This window comes from Protobothrops mucrosquamatus, unplaced genomic scaffold (genome assembly GCF_001527695.2).
Source record: "Protobothrops mucrosquamatus isolate PMUCROS unplaced genomic scaffold, P.Mucros_1.0 scaffold590, whole genome shotgun sequence".
Lineage (NCBI taxonomy): Eukaryota > Metazoa > Chordata > Lepidosauria > Squamata > Viperidae > Protobothrops > Protobothrops mucrosquamatus.
The window spans coordinates 650,704-663,089 of record NW_015386889.1 but is presented as its reverse complement, the minus strand read 5'-3'; positions in this window follow the sequence as shown (position 1 = coordinate 663,089).

Genomic DNA, 12,386 nt, shown 5'->3' with positions numbered 1-12,386 from the left:
CATCACCCTCATCCCTAAGAAAGACTCAGACCTACAACAAATTCAAAATTATAGGCCGATTTCTTTACTGAATACAGATTATAAGACATTTACAATAATAATAGCAGAAAGGATTAAATTTTTTTTGAATAACTACATCCACCCAGATCAAAATGGATTTCTACCAGGACGACAGATAAAAAATAATATGAGGATAATAAAGAACACTTTAGAATTTTATGAAGTCCATCCTGAAAGACAAGGTACACTGGTTTTTCTTGATGCCCAGAAGGCATTTGATAATCTGAAATGGAAGTTTATTATAACACAACTGTACTATATGGATTTTGAGACAAAATTTGGAAAGATGGTTGAGAAAATATATACTAAACAAACAGCTAGGGTAATTATAAATGATGAAATGACATAAAAAATTGATATAACCAAAGGAGTAAGACAAGGATGCCCACTTTCCCCTCTTCTATTTATTTTATCATTAGAAATATTCTTGACAAAAATCAGAGAGGACCCCGAAATAAAGGGTTTAAAAATTAAGAAGGAAGAATATAAGGTCCAAGCCTTTGCTGATGATTTGGTATTCATTTTGGAAGATCCATTAGAAACCAGCTTTAAATTGATTCAAAAAATAGAAGAATTTGGTGATGTAGCCGGACTTAAGATTAATAAGAATAAATCCAAATTAATAATCAAAAATCTTACAAAGGCACAGGAAAGTGAACTGGAAGATAAAACAAAGATAAGTATAACTAAGAAAATAAAATATTTAGGGATCTGCCTTAAAGTGAAATGTTCCTCAATTAAGAAGGACAATTATGATAAAATATTACACCAGATAAAAAAAGATTTAGAAAATTGGGAAAATCTGCAAATTTCATTTTTAGGGAGGACCGCTACAGTCAAAATGAATATATTGCCAAAAATATTATTTCTGTTCCAAGTTATTCCAATAAAATTAGGGAAAATATTCTTTCAAGAATTAAATAAATTGGTTACTAAATTTATATGGCAAAGGAAAAAACCCAGGATTAAATTAAAACTCTTGCAAGAAATGAAAGATAAAGGGGGATTGGCGTTACCAGAGTGGGAAATATACTACCAAGCATCGAGCTTAACTTGGCTAAAAGATTGGATGGATTTGAAAAATACTAGAGTTTTAACAATAGAAGGACATGACTTGCAAGCAGGGTGGCATGCATTCCTATGGGACAAAAATATAAAATACACATATACTTTCAAAGACACATAGTTAGGAATGCATTGCTACAGACTTGGGAAAAAATAAAACAAAAACATTATATAAGAATTCCAATGTGGTTATCCCCAACAGAAGCTCTGAAACACCCAAACCTATTGGATATAAATAAGATAATTAGATACAAGGAATTAGTAAATGAACAGGGAAATCTGAAAACAAAGCAAAAATTGGAACAAGATATAGGCAGAGAGATTGACTGGTGGACATTTACACAAATTCAATCTAAATATACAGAGGACAAAAAATTATATGAAATACAAAAAGAGCCGCAAGAATTGGATAAAATTATACACAGAACAGAAATAAAATTAATTAGCAATTTATACAAATACCTATTGAGATATAAAATGGAAGATGAGGTTGTCAAAGACACAATGATTAGATGGGCAAAAAATTTCGGATATAATATAGAATTGGAGAAATGGGGAAAAAATGGGAAATAAACATAAAATTGACTATGTCAGCGGCATTCAAGGAAAACCAGTTGAAGATGTTTTACAGATGGCATCTTCCACCAGCAAAGCTTGCCAAGATGTTCCAGAACAATTCGCCAACATGTTGGAAATGTAAAAAAGTACATGGAACATATTATCATTTATGGTGGACATGCGAAAAAATACTGGACTAAAATAAGAAGATGGATCGAAGAAATAATAGACCAACCCGTAGACTGGAAACCAGAGATCTTTTTGCTGGGTATTTTAAACAGAAAATATAGTAAAGAAATAAGGTACTTAATTCTACATATAACAATGGCAGCAAGAATAGCATACGCACAGTTCTGGAAAAATGAGAATATACCATCAGAGGAAGAAGTGATAAGAAAAATCCTGGACTGTGCTGAGATGGACAAATTAACAAAAGAGATAAAAGAAAAGGAAGACAAAGAGTACTATCTAATATGGAACAAGTGGTATGACTGGTTGGAGACTAGAAATAATAGAGGAGAATAAAAGTGGAAAGGTCAAAAGTGGAAAATGTGTGTATAATAAAAACAACGGGACAAGGACAAATATTCTAAAGAAGAATAAGGGGGGAAATGTCAATAATAGAAGATTACCATTACGAAATTGCTGTAAAAAAAGGGAGGAGTATACACTGTGTATGTATGTGTGTTATGTTTTGTTTTGTTTTGTTTTGTTGGTTTAAAAAATAAAAAATTATTTTTTTTAAAAAAAGGGCCAGCTTAGCCTAGCGGTTCCTTCACAAACTGAGTAGTTGTCATTCAGCTGCTAGTTCCTAGTAGTTCGAGTCCCGTGGGCGCTGTCTGGCTTTAAAAAAAAAGAATATATTTGTGAAATAAAGTAAGAATCTAATTTTCGGAATAATATGTGTATTCTAGACACGATAATTATTTGGTAATGAAATGAAGGAAATTAGGGTTACCCGAAGTTTAATTATTATGGTTATTAATGGCTAAATTGGAACAGGGTAATTGGAATTAAGTAAAACTTAAAAAACAGAATTTGGATATGTATAAGTAAAATTTTACTGATAAATGTATTGATTGATTGAGCTCTATCTAGAAATGTATTAACTTGAATATGATATAAAAATTAAGGGAAATAGCAAGGGAACTTTTAATGAGGTAACCTGAGATATATATGAATGATTCTGTTATTGGATTTTTGATTACCCTATCATCATGCTGCTTCCTAATTACTTGGATATAAAAATTGAAAAATTAATAAAACTTGTTTAAAAAAAAATAATGTCTGCATCGATTATTACATTCATCAAAAGAAGTTATCAGGCTTTCTCTCCCCCCCTTTCATTATCTAAGTATCAATTAACTATGCTAGATAAACAGTGAATACCATTGTAATGCAGGTGGTTTCACAGGAAGTTTGGTGAAGATGAATTGGACAATAGTATGTACCTCTTTCCATTAGGTGCATGGTACATAGAAGACCCTGAGGGTCTCCTCAGGGTGCCGTCAGTCAGACAGTGCCGGCTGGCGACCCCCAGGGGGAGGGCCTTCTCGGTTGGAGCCCCCTCCCTATGGAACGAATTACCCCCAGAGATCCGGGTCATTCCGGATCTCCCCTCCTTCCGCCGCGCCCTCAAGACATGGCTATTCCAGCTAGCGGGACTGGCCTAAGGGATATTTTAATTTGATTTTAATTTGATTTTAATTTGGTTTTTAACATAATTTTAAAAAGAAACGGCAAAAAATCAATATTTCATTTTAATTGTATTTTAAACTTAGTATTTTGTATGGTTTGTCTGTTTTTTAACTTGCTGTAAGCCACCCTGAGTCCGCTAGGAGAAGGGCGGGGTATAAATTGAATAAAACCTAAACCATAAAACCTAAAACCTAAACTATATTACAGTGTAATGGTTGAGAATGTGATACAGAATTAAAATATTTTAATCATCAAAGCATCATACTTGGATATGCTTTCATTTGGCAGTTCTTGATGGGCACTTCTGTAGAATAGGATGAACTTTTTTACTGTCATTAAAAGGAACTTCTTTAGAAACTAATGCTCCTGTCCTTCAGAAATGATTTAGAAATAAAACAAAAAAATAGAACATAATTGACTTTAATCTGGTTTTGCATTAACATCATAATTAAGAATAGCTGTTTGGAAAATTAGACTCAGCAGGAAAAATGGCTATCTTAGTTTCTTAAGATCATTATTTTTAATTTTTTGCCACACAAAACTTGAAAACTGTTTTGGAAAGCATAATATGTATCTGAGGAATATACTGTGAAATGTATATTAAAATGCTTATCCTTAGGTGGATGATTTATATATTTCCATGCCCATCTGGATGTACAAATATGCTGAAAGGAGGACAGTGAGAAGATATTGTATATAAAGTTTAGTGTGCCTAGATGCACAAAACATTTCTCTTATGCTCTTCTCAAACACCAAGAAACTCTAGGCTTTGAGAATGCATATACTTTTTAAAGAGAAAAACCACATATTTAAAAGGACTCTCTAGATCAGGCATGTCAAACTCGCGACATCATGTAATGTCACACGACGTATCACGACTTTTTTCCCATTGCTGGCAATGGGATGACCGTGGTTTTGGCATGACACATCTGGCCTATGGGCCAGCAGTTTGACATGCCTGCTCTAGATAGAAAATAGTTTTGCTTTGTTTTTGTTCTCAGAGAAGGTGCATTAAGGAAAGGTTAGATTGTTTGGAAGGGTCACATCCTTCCAAAATAGGAAGGTGTTTCCAGATGCAGGACTGTAGGGATTATTTTATATGCAAATAGTGGTTATTAGAAAAGAGTACACTCTTGAAAAATATTTGTTTATTTATATTTCTCCAATCTAAGCAGGTAGATTATGCAAATAAGATAATCACCGGTCCTCAAAAACTATTAATATATTAAAATATGCTGCAATTATAAAGATAATGAAGGGTTCTGTAACTGGAACAAAAAGAAATTATTTAGCCTTAAATATTGCTATCTCACTTTTGTAATCAATGTTTGCAGCAGGGACAAATTTCATGCAAGTGTGGGAAACATGTACATGGATGGGATGTACTGAAGGAGGGAATAAGGGAATGTAAAGGAATGACTGATGTCTTCCTTATGATATAATGGTTCTGTTGTCTAATTTTCATTGGCTAACAAAGTTTATAAAGCAGTGCTACTAACTTTCTAAGGTGTGGCATTTCTGACAGCAAAGCTGCCAGTGTTCAGATTGTGTTCCCACCCAGGACTTATTTTGATCAAAAATAAAGTGCTGTTTCCTCAAGAAACCTCCATCTGAGTTGCCTGATTAGACAATGGTATCTCAAATTTAAGTAAGTGCTGGGACTTTACATATCTGGTGCACCGAACAGGGACTTGAAGTTTGAATTTGAACTCCCTGTGAATGAGTCCTGTTGTAACTCAGCAACCTTCAGGATGACATACAGGAAAACTGGAGCAGGTCAGTATAAAGTCAAGAGTGCTCCCAGACTCTTTGTGTCTTGTTACCTTTGAACTGGCCAGCTGCCAGCAGACCTGAATTTGTCTGAACCCTGAATGTTTAAGGAGGCTTCCATCTCATCCCAGTTAAGGTAGGAGGAGATGAGAACACAGGAGGAATTTGGTGAGTAGAAAAAAACATTCCAGAATTAGGAGAAGGTGGGGAAAGGGAGATCAATCTGGTGGTGAATATAATTTGCTTAAAGGGGAGGTGGGGAGTGTTGTTTGCATGAATGAAAGAGTCAGACGGAGAAATTCCTGTTAGAGGTTTGCTCCAAAGCGAAAGAAGAATGCTTGTTGGTTTTGGGACAGTTTCAGGCAGGTCAAGCAGGGTTCAGTCTGACATACAAATGGAGGCTGCATGGGCCTCGATACCAAAGGAAGGGGAGTGAAAAACCCTTTAAGGACTGGACAATTAAGGGTAGTAAAATGGGTACTAGGGCAGGATTATTGTTCAAATCACCTTAAGGAAAGAGGAGGGGCCATGTTTCCAGTAAGCTGCATGTTAGCCCATTGGAAAGCACTGAAATTGTGGCAGTAAAAATAATATTCAAGAAAGCAACATTGCAAAATTTTTACACCTCCATTTGGCTAGCTTATCTTTTTAACAATTTCAGCCACGGAAGAAAAGAAAAATTCACAGAACAACTGAATGCAAGTTTTTTTCCTCTCTAATCTGGCTCTTTAGATGTATAAATCTGTTTATTACAGCCCTAAGGCCAGACATAATCAAAATGTATAACAACAGTAACAATTTTACTTCCATATTTACAGGATATAAAACCACCAAACAATCAATATAATATAATCCAAAATTCTCAAAATAAAACATCGTATTAAAAAAAGTTTGGACCTTAATAATGGTGCGATGTATTATGCAAATGGTGGCACAAAATTGGGCAACCTGAATTGATATTTTTGGATCCTTATCCGAAAGTATCAACTTTAGATAAAATTCATATCCCCTGTCTGGAAATTTCTTCAATATTGGATATGTAAGAATCTGTCTAGAGTCTTTATATAAGGAGCAATGAAGCAACATGTGGCTTAAAGTTTCTATAGAGCCATCACCACATGGACACAACCAAAGGTGCATAGGAATGCCCTTAAACCATCCAAAAAGGACTGCCGAGGGCAATGCATCCAGCCTGGCTAAGGTGAAAGCTTTACGAAATTTCAAAATTGTAATGGAAAATAGATAAGAAGCTGGGAAGAATCCTTCTGGAAGCAAGTGACAAATGTTGGAATGTGTCACCTTACTTAGGTTTGTTTGGAGATCAATATCCCAGATTCGTTGTTTCAAGGCAGTTCTAGCATTATCAAATCCTAATGAACACAGACTTTCCATAGAGAAGCCCAGTGATTTAATTTTATCTAGGACTTTTTTTCCCACGACAATTTAAAATGGTCTATAAATACTAATGGGGCTAAACCTATAGGCATCAAAATTAACTTTAGCCAAAAGGTAAGAAGAAGGAACCATGCTCTAGCTTCCAATGAAACTATACCTATTTCTACCCGTAGGATGGCATTTTTGATACTTTTAGGTACCATCAGTATGGTTCTGATAAACTTATTTTGAATAATTTCAATAGCATTAAGCTTTGCAAGTGAACATATTTGCGAGACATAGAGGAGCTGAGGGACTGCCTTAGCCTGAAAAACCTTACAAGCTGCCGGGATATAGTAAGCTCCTTTTGAATGATAAAATTTTATAATAGCTGATAAGGTGCGCTGTGCTACACTTGCCCGATAAAGAAAATGAGTATTCCAGAATAGGGAGGCATGAAACTGCACTCCAAGATATTTATAGGTACGCACCTGTTCAGTTGAAGTCCCATCAATTTGCCATTTATAGATCTTATGATGGTAAGAGCAAATACTAAAACTTTAGTTTTTTCATAATTTATTAAAAGTTTGTATTCTGTGCAAAATAAAGCTAGTGCCCTAAGTGCTTTTCTCATTCCCACCTGAGAAGTGGACAAAATGACTATATCATCGGCATACAATAGTGCTGGGATTGCACAATCAGCCAAGATAGGTGGACGATGGGCTGGATCAGCAAGCACTTGCATTATTGGATTTAGATACAAATTAAAAAGTAGTGGAGCTAATATGCAACCTTGCCTTACACCACTATAAGTTGGAACTGCTTTAGATAAATGTCCCCAGGGGGTACATCTGATTTTTAGGGAGGTATTTGAATAGAGCGACTGAATAAGAACCAACAGCCTTTTATCAGTTGTGGAATGTCTTAGACTATACCACAATCTCTCCCTTGGTATTAGATCAAAAGCTGACTTAAAATCAACAAATGTTGCATAAAGAGAACCACGAGAGGGAGTAGAATATTTTTCAGCCAAATGATGCAGAATTAGACAATGATCCAGTGTTGAACGTTCCTCCCTAAATCCGGTCTGTTCTTCAACAATAATATTTTCATTTTGTACCCAATCCACTAACTTTGTATATATAAATCTGGCATAAAGTTTATTTATTGTATTTAATAAACTAATAGCCCTATAGTTTACAGGGTCAAATCTACTTCCTTTATTTTTGTATATCGGTACTACAATGGCCTGATTCCAGTCAGGTGGAAAATGTCCTATGTTATTAATATGAGTGAATAGGATGGCTAAAACTGGGGCCCACCAGTCTTTATTTTCCCTTATTAATTCTGGGGGGATAAAGTCCCCTCCAGATGCTTTACCTGATTTCAGTTGGGCAATAAGATCTTTGACCTCAGCTATGGATACTGAAGGCCAATCCGGGAGGTCATTACAAGGGGGAATCACTTCTGAAATTATAGCAGGAACCCACTTAAAGATGTTTTTTAAATGATCCTCACATTTGTCAGCAGATATTTGTGAAATAGGACCAAAACGTCTATTTGTAAAAGACTGATTTATTAAATGCCAGAACAAAGTAGAATTTTTGAGCTTTGCTGCTGAAATTAGATTACTCCAGTTTTCTCTTATAGCCTGTTGTTTCTTTATCTTTAAGAGATCTTTATAATTTTTTTTTGTGGTCTTGAATAATTTGGAGGTGTTTGCAGAGTTTTCCTGGCGAAAGGAAATTATTGCATTTAAGAGAGCTTTTTTTTGCTTTAATGCAGTCACTATCATACCAAGATTTAGATCTTTTATGCGCATACGCACAATAAGCTGTTGTAAATCTTGTCAGGGGAGTTTGGAGGTTAATGGTGATTGATTGATACAACGAAATTGCTTGTTCATATGAATCAGATGAGCAAATTTGAACGTGGGCTCTGAGGTCAACATTTCAGCCATAGTTTTAGCCAGTTCTTGAGACCATTTAATTTGTACTTGCCCCTTCATTGTAATATTGATGGGACAATGTGCCACTTCTAATAATTCAAAATTTGTCTTAGCATTAAAAAGAGAAATTAATGGAAAGTGGTCACTATATGCTGTACAAAGTTCCAAGAGATCATAATATAATCCATAATCCACTACACTGGCTCCCTTAGGACGCCAGAATGTGAACTCTCCATTTAAATCACCCCGACAGAGCCATTAAGTAGGACTAAATCTAAACTGTCCACAAATTGAGCCAGACGAAATCCTGCAATATTACATTTTTTATCTTTAGATTGTCTGGCTGCTATGTAGCCTACATCAATTTTAAAGGGCACTGGCCACTTAAAATAGGTTTATAGGGAAGCATCAGATTTGCCAATGCGTGCATTAAAATCGCCAGCTATTATTATAATTGAGTCTGGGTAATGACATGATAGCAAATTTACATAGGCATCAAACTGATCCTACAGTTTGTTTATTTCCCTATGCCCACGAAATGGAGGAAAATAGACATTAATCAATAATACAGTACAAAATTTGAATCTAAGTAAAAGGGCTAATGCCATATTTGAGCAAGACTCAAGCATAAATACTGAAACACTGAGTTTAACAGATACCATAGAACTGAGGCCACCTGATGGTCTGCCATTTTTTATGCTAGGAATTGCATTCAAAGTAAAGGGAATATATCCAGGTAGTAATGGATCCTCCATAATCCATGTTTCTTGGAACAAAAGGATATCAAAAGAAGAAATATACTCCATAAATGAAACATCTGACATCTTGGCTTTCCAGCCTGCAACATTCCAAGAAAGGATAGAGATGCCCCCTTCTGCAGAATAGAGTCATTTGGAATCTGAAAGTGCTTCCGGTGAATTAAATATATTCACAAAGTCTTTCTTCTGGAATGAGGCCAAAGATGGAGTTTCGTCTTGTGTTGCCTGTTGTACCACATCTTCAGTAGTAATATCTACCGAGAGTTGAATGGATATTGTTTTCAGGGGCAATAAATTCTCACTGACTGGTAGTTGTGTCTCTGCCAACTGTGTAGTCTTATCCTGATAACAGGGCAAAGAAGGCTGTAATTCTTTCAATGAAGTTGGTGATAGCAGTGAAACATAGGTAGCAAAATGTGGGTCACTGGCAAGCAAGGAACTTATCTTTTCAGGAAGGGTATCCATTGGCTCTTTGGATGTACATTCAATTCCTTTCTGTTAGACAATGGTGCCATCTACTGTCCTTGGAAATCATCCCTATTGTTGGATGTGAAGAGAGGAAGCTGCTCTCTGCATTTTTTCCCTCCCCCTTCACACTGGCAAAAGGACTCAAATTCAACATTCCTTTTTGGTCCTTCCCCACTGTCCTTTGAATTTGCTGGGCAAAGTTGGAAGCAACCATGGATATTCCCCTCCCTGATGGTAGAAAATTAAAAAGGGAGGCCGTTTTGGCTTCAAACCTCAAACTGATGTGTTTCTTAAATATTTGGCCATCCAGAACATTAAACTTGGACTTGGAATAGTGAGAAAAATAAGAGATGGTTAAAGGACCTTATAAAAACCACATGTTTGGTTGGAATCACCTTGTGATTTTCTCACTTCTTGCAGGACAAGCCACAGGTTTGGAGATGTTATCTTAATAGTATCTGTGTATATGTCTCTCTGTGTTGTTGTTGTTGTTGTTGCTGTTGTTTTGTATTATTTCCAAGACTTGGTAGAAGGACAAAACCCTATGATAACAACAAACAAAAAGGCCTTATTTAGAAATAAATGGTTTGCCTGGAAAAAGCATGAAAATGAAATATCTGTATGTAAAATTGTTTATGCAAGCAGTTTGAATGGAAGTGAATGTGTGAATATGCTGAATGTGCAAATGCATGTGTGTGTTCCCCACCCCACCTGAGACTGTGGAAGAAACAGTAAATTGCAGATTTTGTTGTTGTTTGTTGTAAAAGGTGTTTGCATGAGAATGTGAAGAGAGAAATGTGTAAAAGAAAGATGTGAGAGAAATTCAAAAGGGGCCAAGATGCCTGTGCAGTTTTTAAAAATTTTGTTGAGCCTTCTTCGTTACTGGCTGCTACATTTTCTTTTCTTTTTTCTTTGGAAGAGAGACAAAAAAGGGAGAAGGGGGGAGGTTTGGGTGATCATTTTAAAACCTTTTCTCTCTCTCTGCTTAACTCTGGCCTCAGAGGTGGAGGGAAGGAGAGGGAAAATGAAATTTGAGAGTTATTCTTGCAGTTTTGTGGCTTGTAACTTTGCTCATGAACATAGAATAAAAGAAATCTTATTCAGGCAAGACATAATGTTACAAGTATCTTATCCGTAACTAGATAAGAACTCAGAGAAAGACTTGGTATTGGAACACAGTGGAAATCTTTGAAAATGTTAGTTAACCCTATATATATTCATCAACCAAAGAAAAATGACTCTGAATTGTTTTGCTTAGATCTGCAAATGTTTTAAAAAGTCTGATGCTCTAGTTTCAGTCTCTGCATATACACACACACACACACACATATATATATATTCAGTACATTAACTCAGAATACCTCATTAAGTTTTTTTTTCTTTTGTGAAGTTGCACTGAAAAATAAGTTGGCTTTTTTATCTCTTCATGAATGTCCCGTCTCTTTTAGAGAGCTGGGTTGTTGTGCATAGTCCTTAAGATGAATGTTTGTATTTCATATTTTATTTCATTAATAGGATGTTTGTAATGTTCATTATTGTTTTTATTGTTTTTATTGTTTTAAAACATTTAATTTTTAATCATAATATATTTTCTGAATTGTAAGTCATCCATTGACTGAGATGGGCAGCCACAAAAATCAATCAAACTAACAAAGAATGGATTTTGTTATTTTGTTGTTCTTACTTCACTGTATTTTATGAACAGAATGAATTAATCAACTAATAAAAAGAGCCCTTTCTATTCCAACCCTAATTCACTCTTGTTACACATATGGCTATGTACTTCTTCTTGAACAGCCTAATTTTTTAACTTGACTGATTTTTCAATACATCCTGAGAAGAATTAATCTGCCACTAGCACAATCACATGCTGCTTATTACACCCTGGCCAGTGAATCCGTTATTATCACCACATGCATTAAAAAATCATTTTGTAAGCAATTGCATAACCATATAAATTTGACCTTTAAAGCAAACAGAATATTTATAGCCTCTCCTTTTCTTGATTAAATACTCCTGCCAACTGATAAGGTAAATAGATACTGTAATGGAGGCTTTAAATTAATGAGTGGAGGAGTTTTTATTCTCTTTAAGACTGTTTCCCCAGATCTTCCACATTCGCACACTCAATTGCTCTGCATTCATTTAGTATTTGTCCTGAACAAAATCAAATTGAATATTTTGGAGCTTTGGGGACAGGTTCATATCCACCTTAATCATAATGAATCATCAATTCATTTGCCATGGTGTCTGGAACTGATGGGAGCTACACAGCAAAAGCCCAACATGTTGCCAGCTCCTAGTTTAAACCTTCAAAGCTGACATCAGCCAGAGCATAGAAAGAGACGTAGTGCAAGATTGGAAGACATGGAGAGATCTGGCCCAACTAGAAACACTAAGGGTCAGACAGAACTGAAAATCATCATCATCATCATCATCATCATCATCATCATCATCATCATCATCTTAAACTTATCATGGATTAACATTTTCCAATGTTACTGCTTTTTAGTGTGCTATAATTTAGCAGTTTGAAATAATATATACAACTGCTGAAATTGAACACAATAGACAATGATTTCTGTGAATATATAATTTGGCTCACTATTTGTCAATGTAGTGTCAAAGCACCACTCCAGAAACCAGGAAAGTGTGCGTTCTAGTCCTGCCATGGATATATAGCCAGG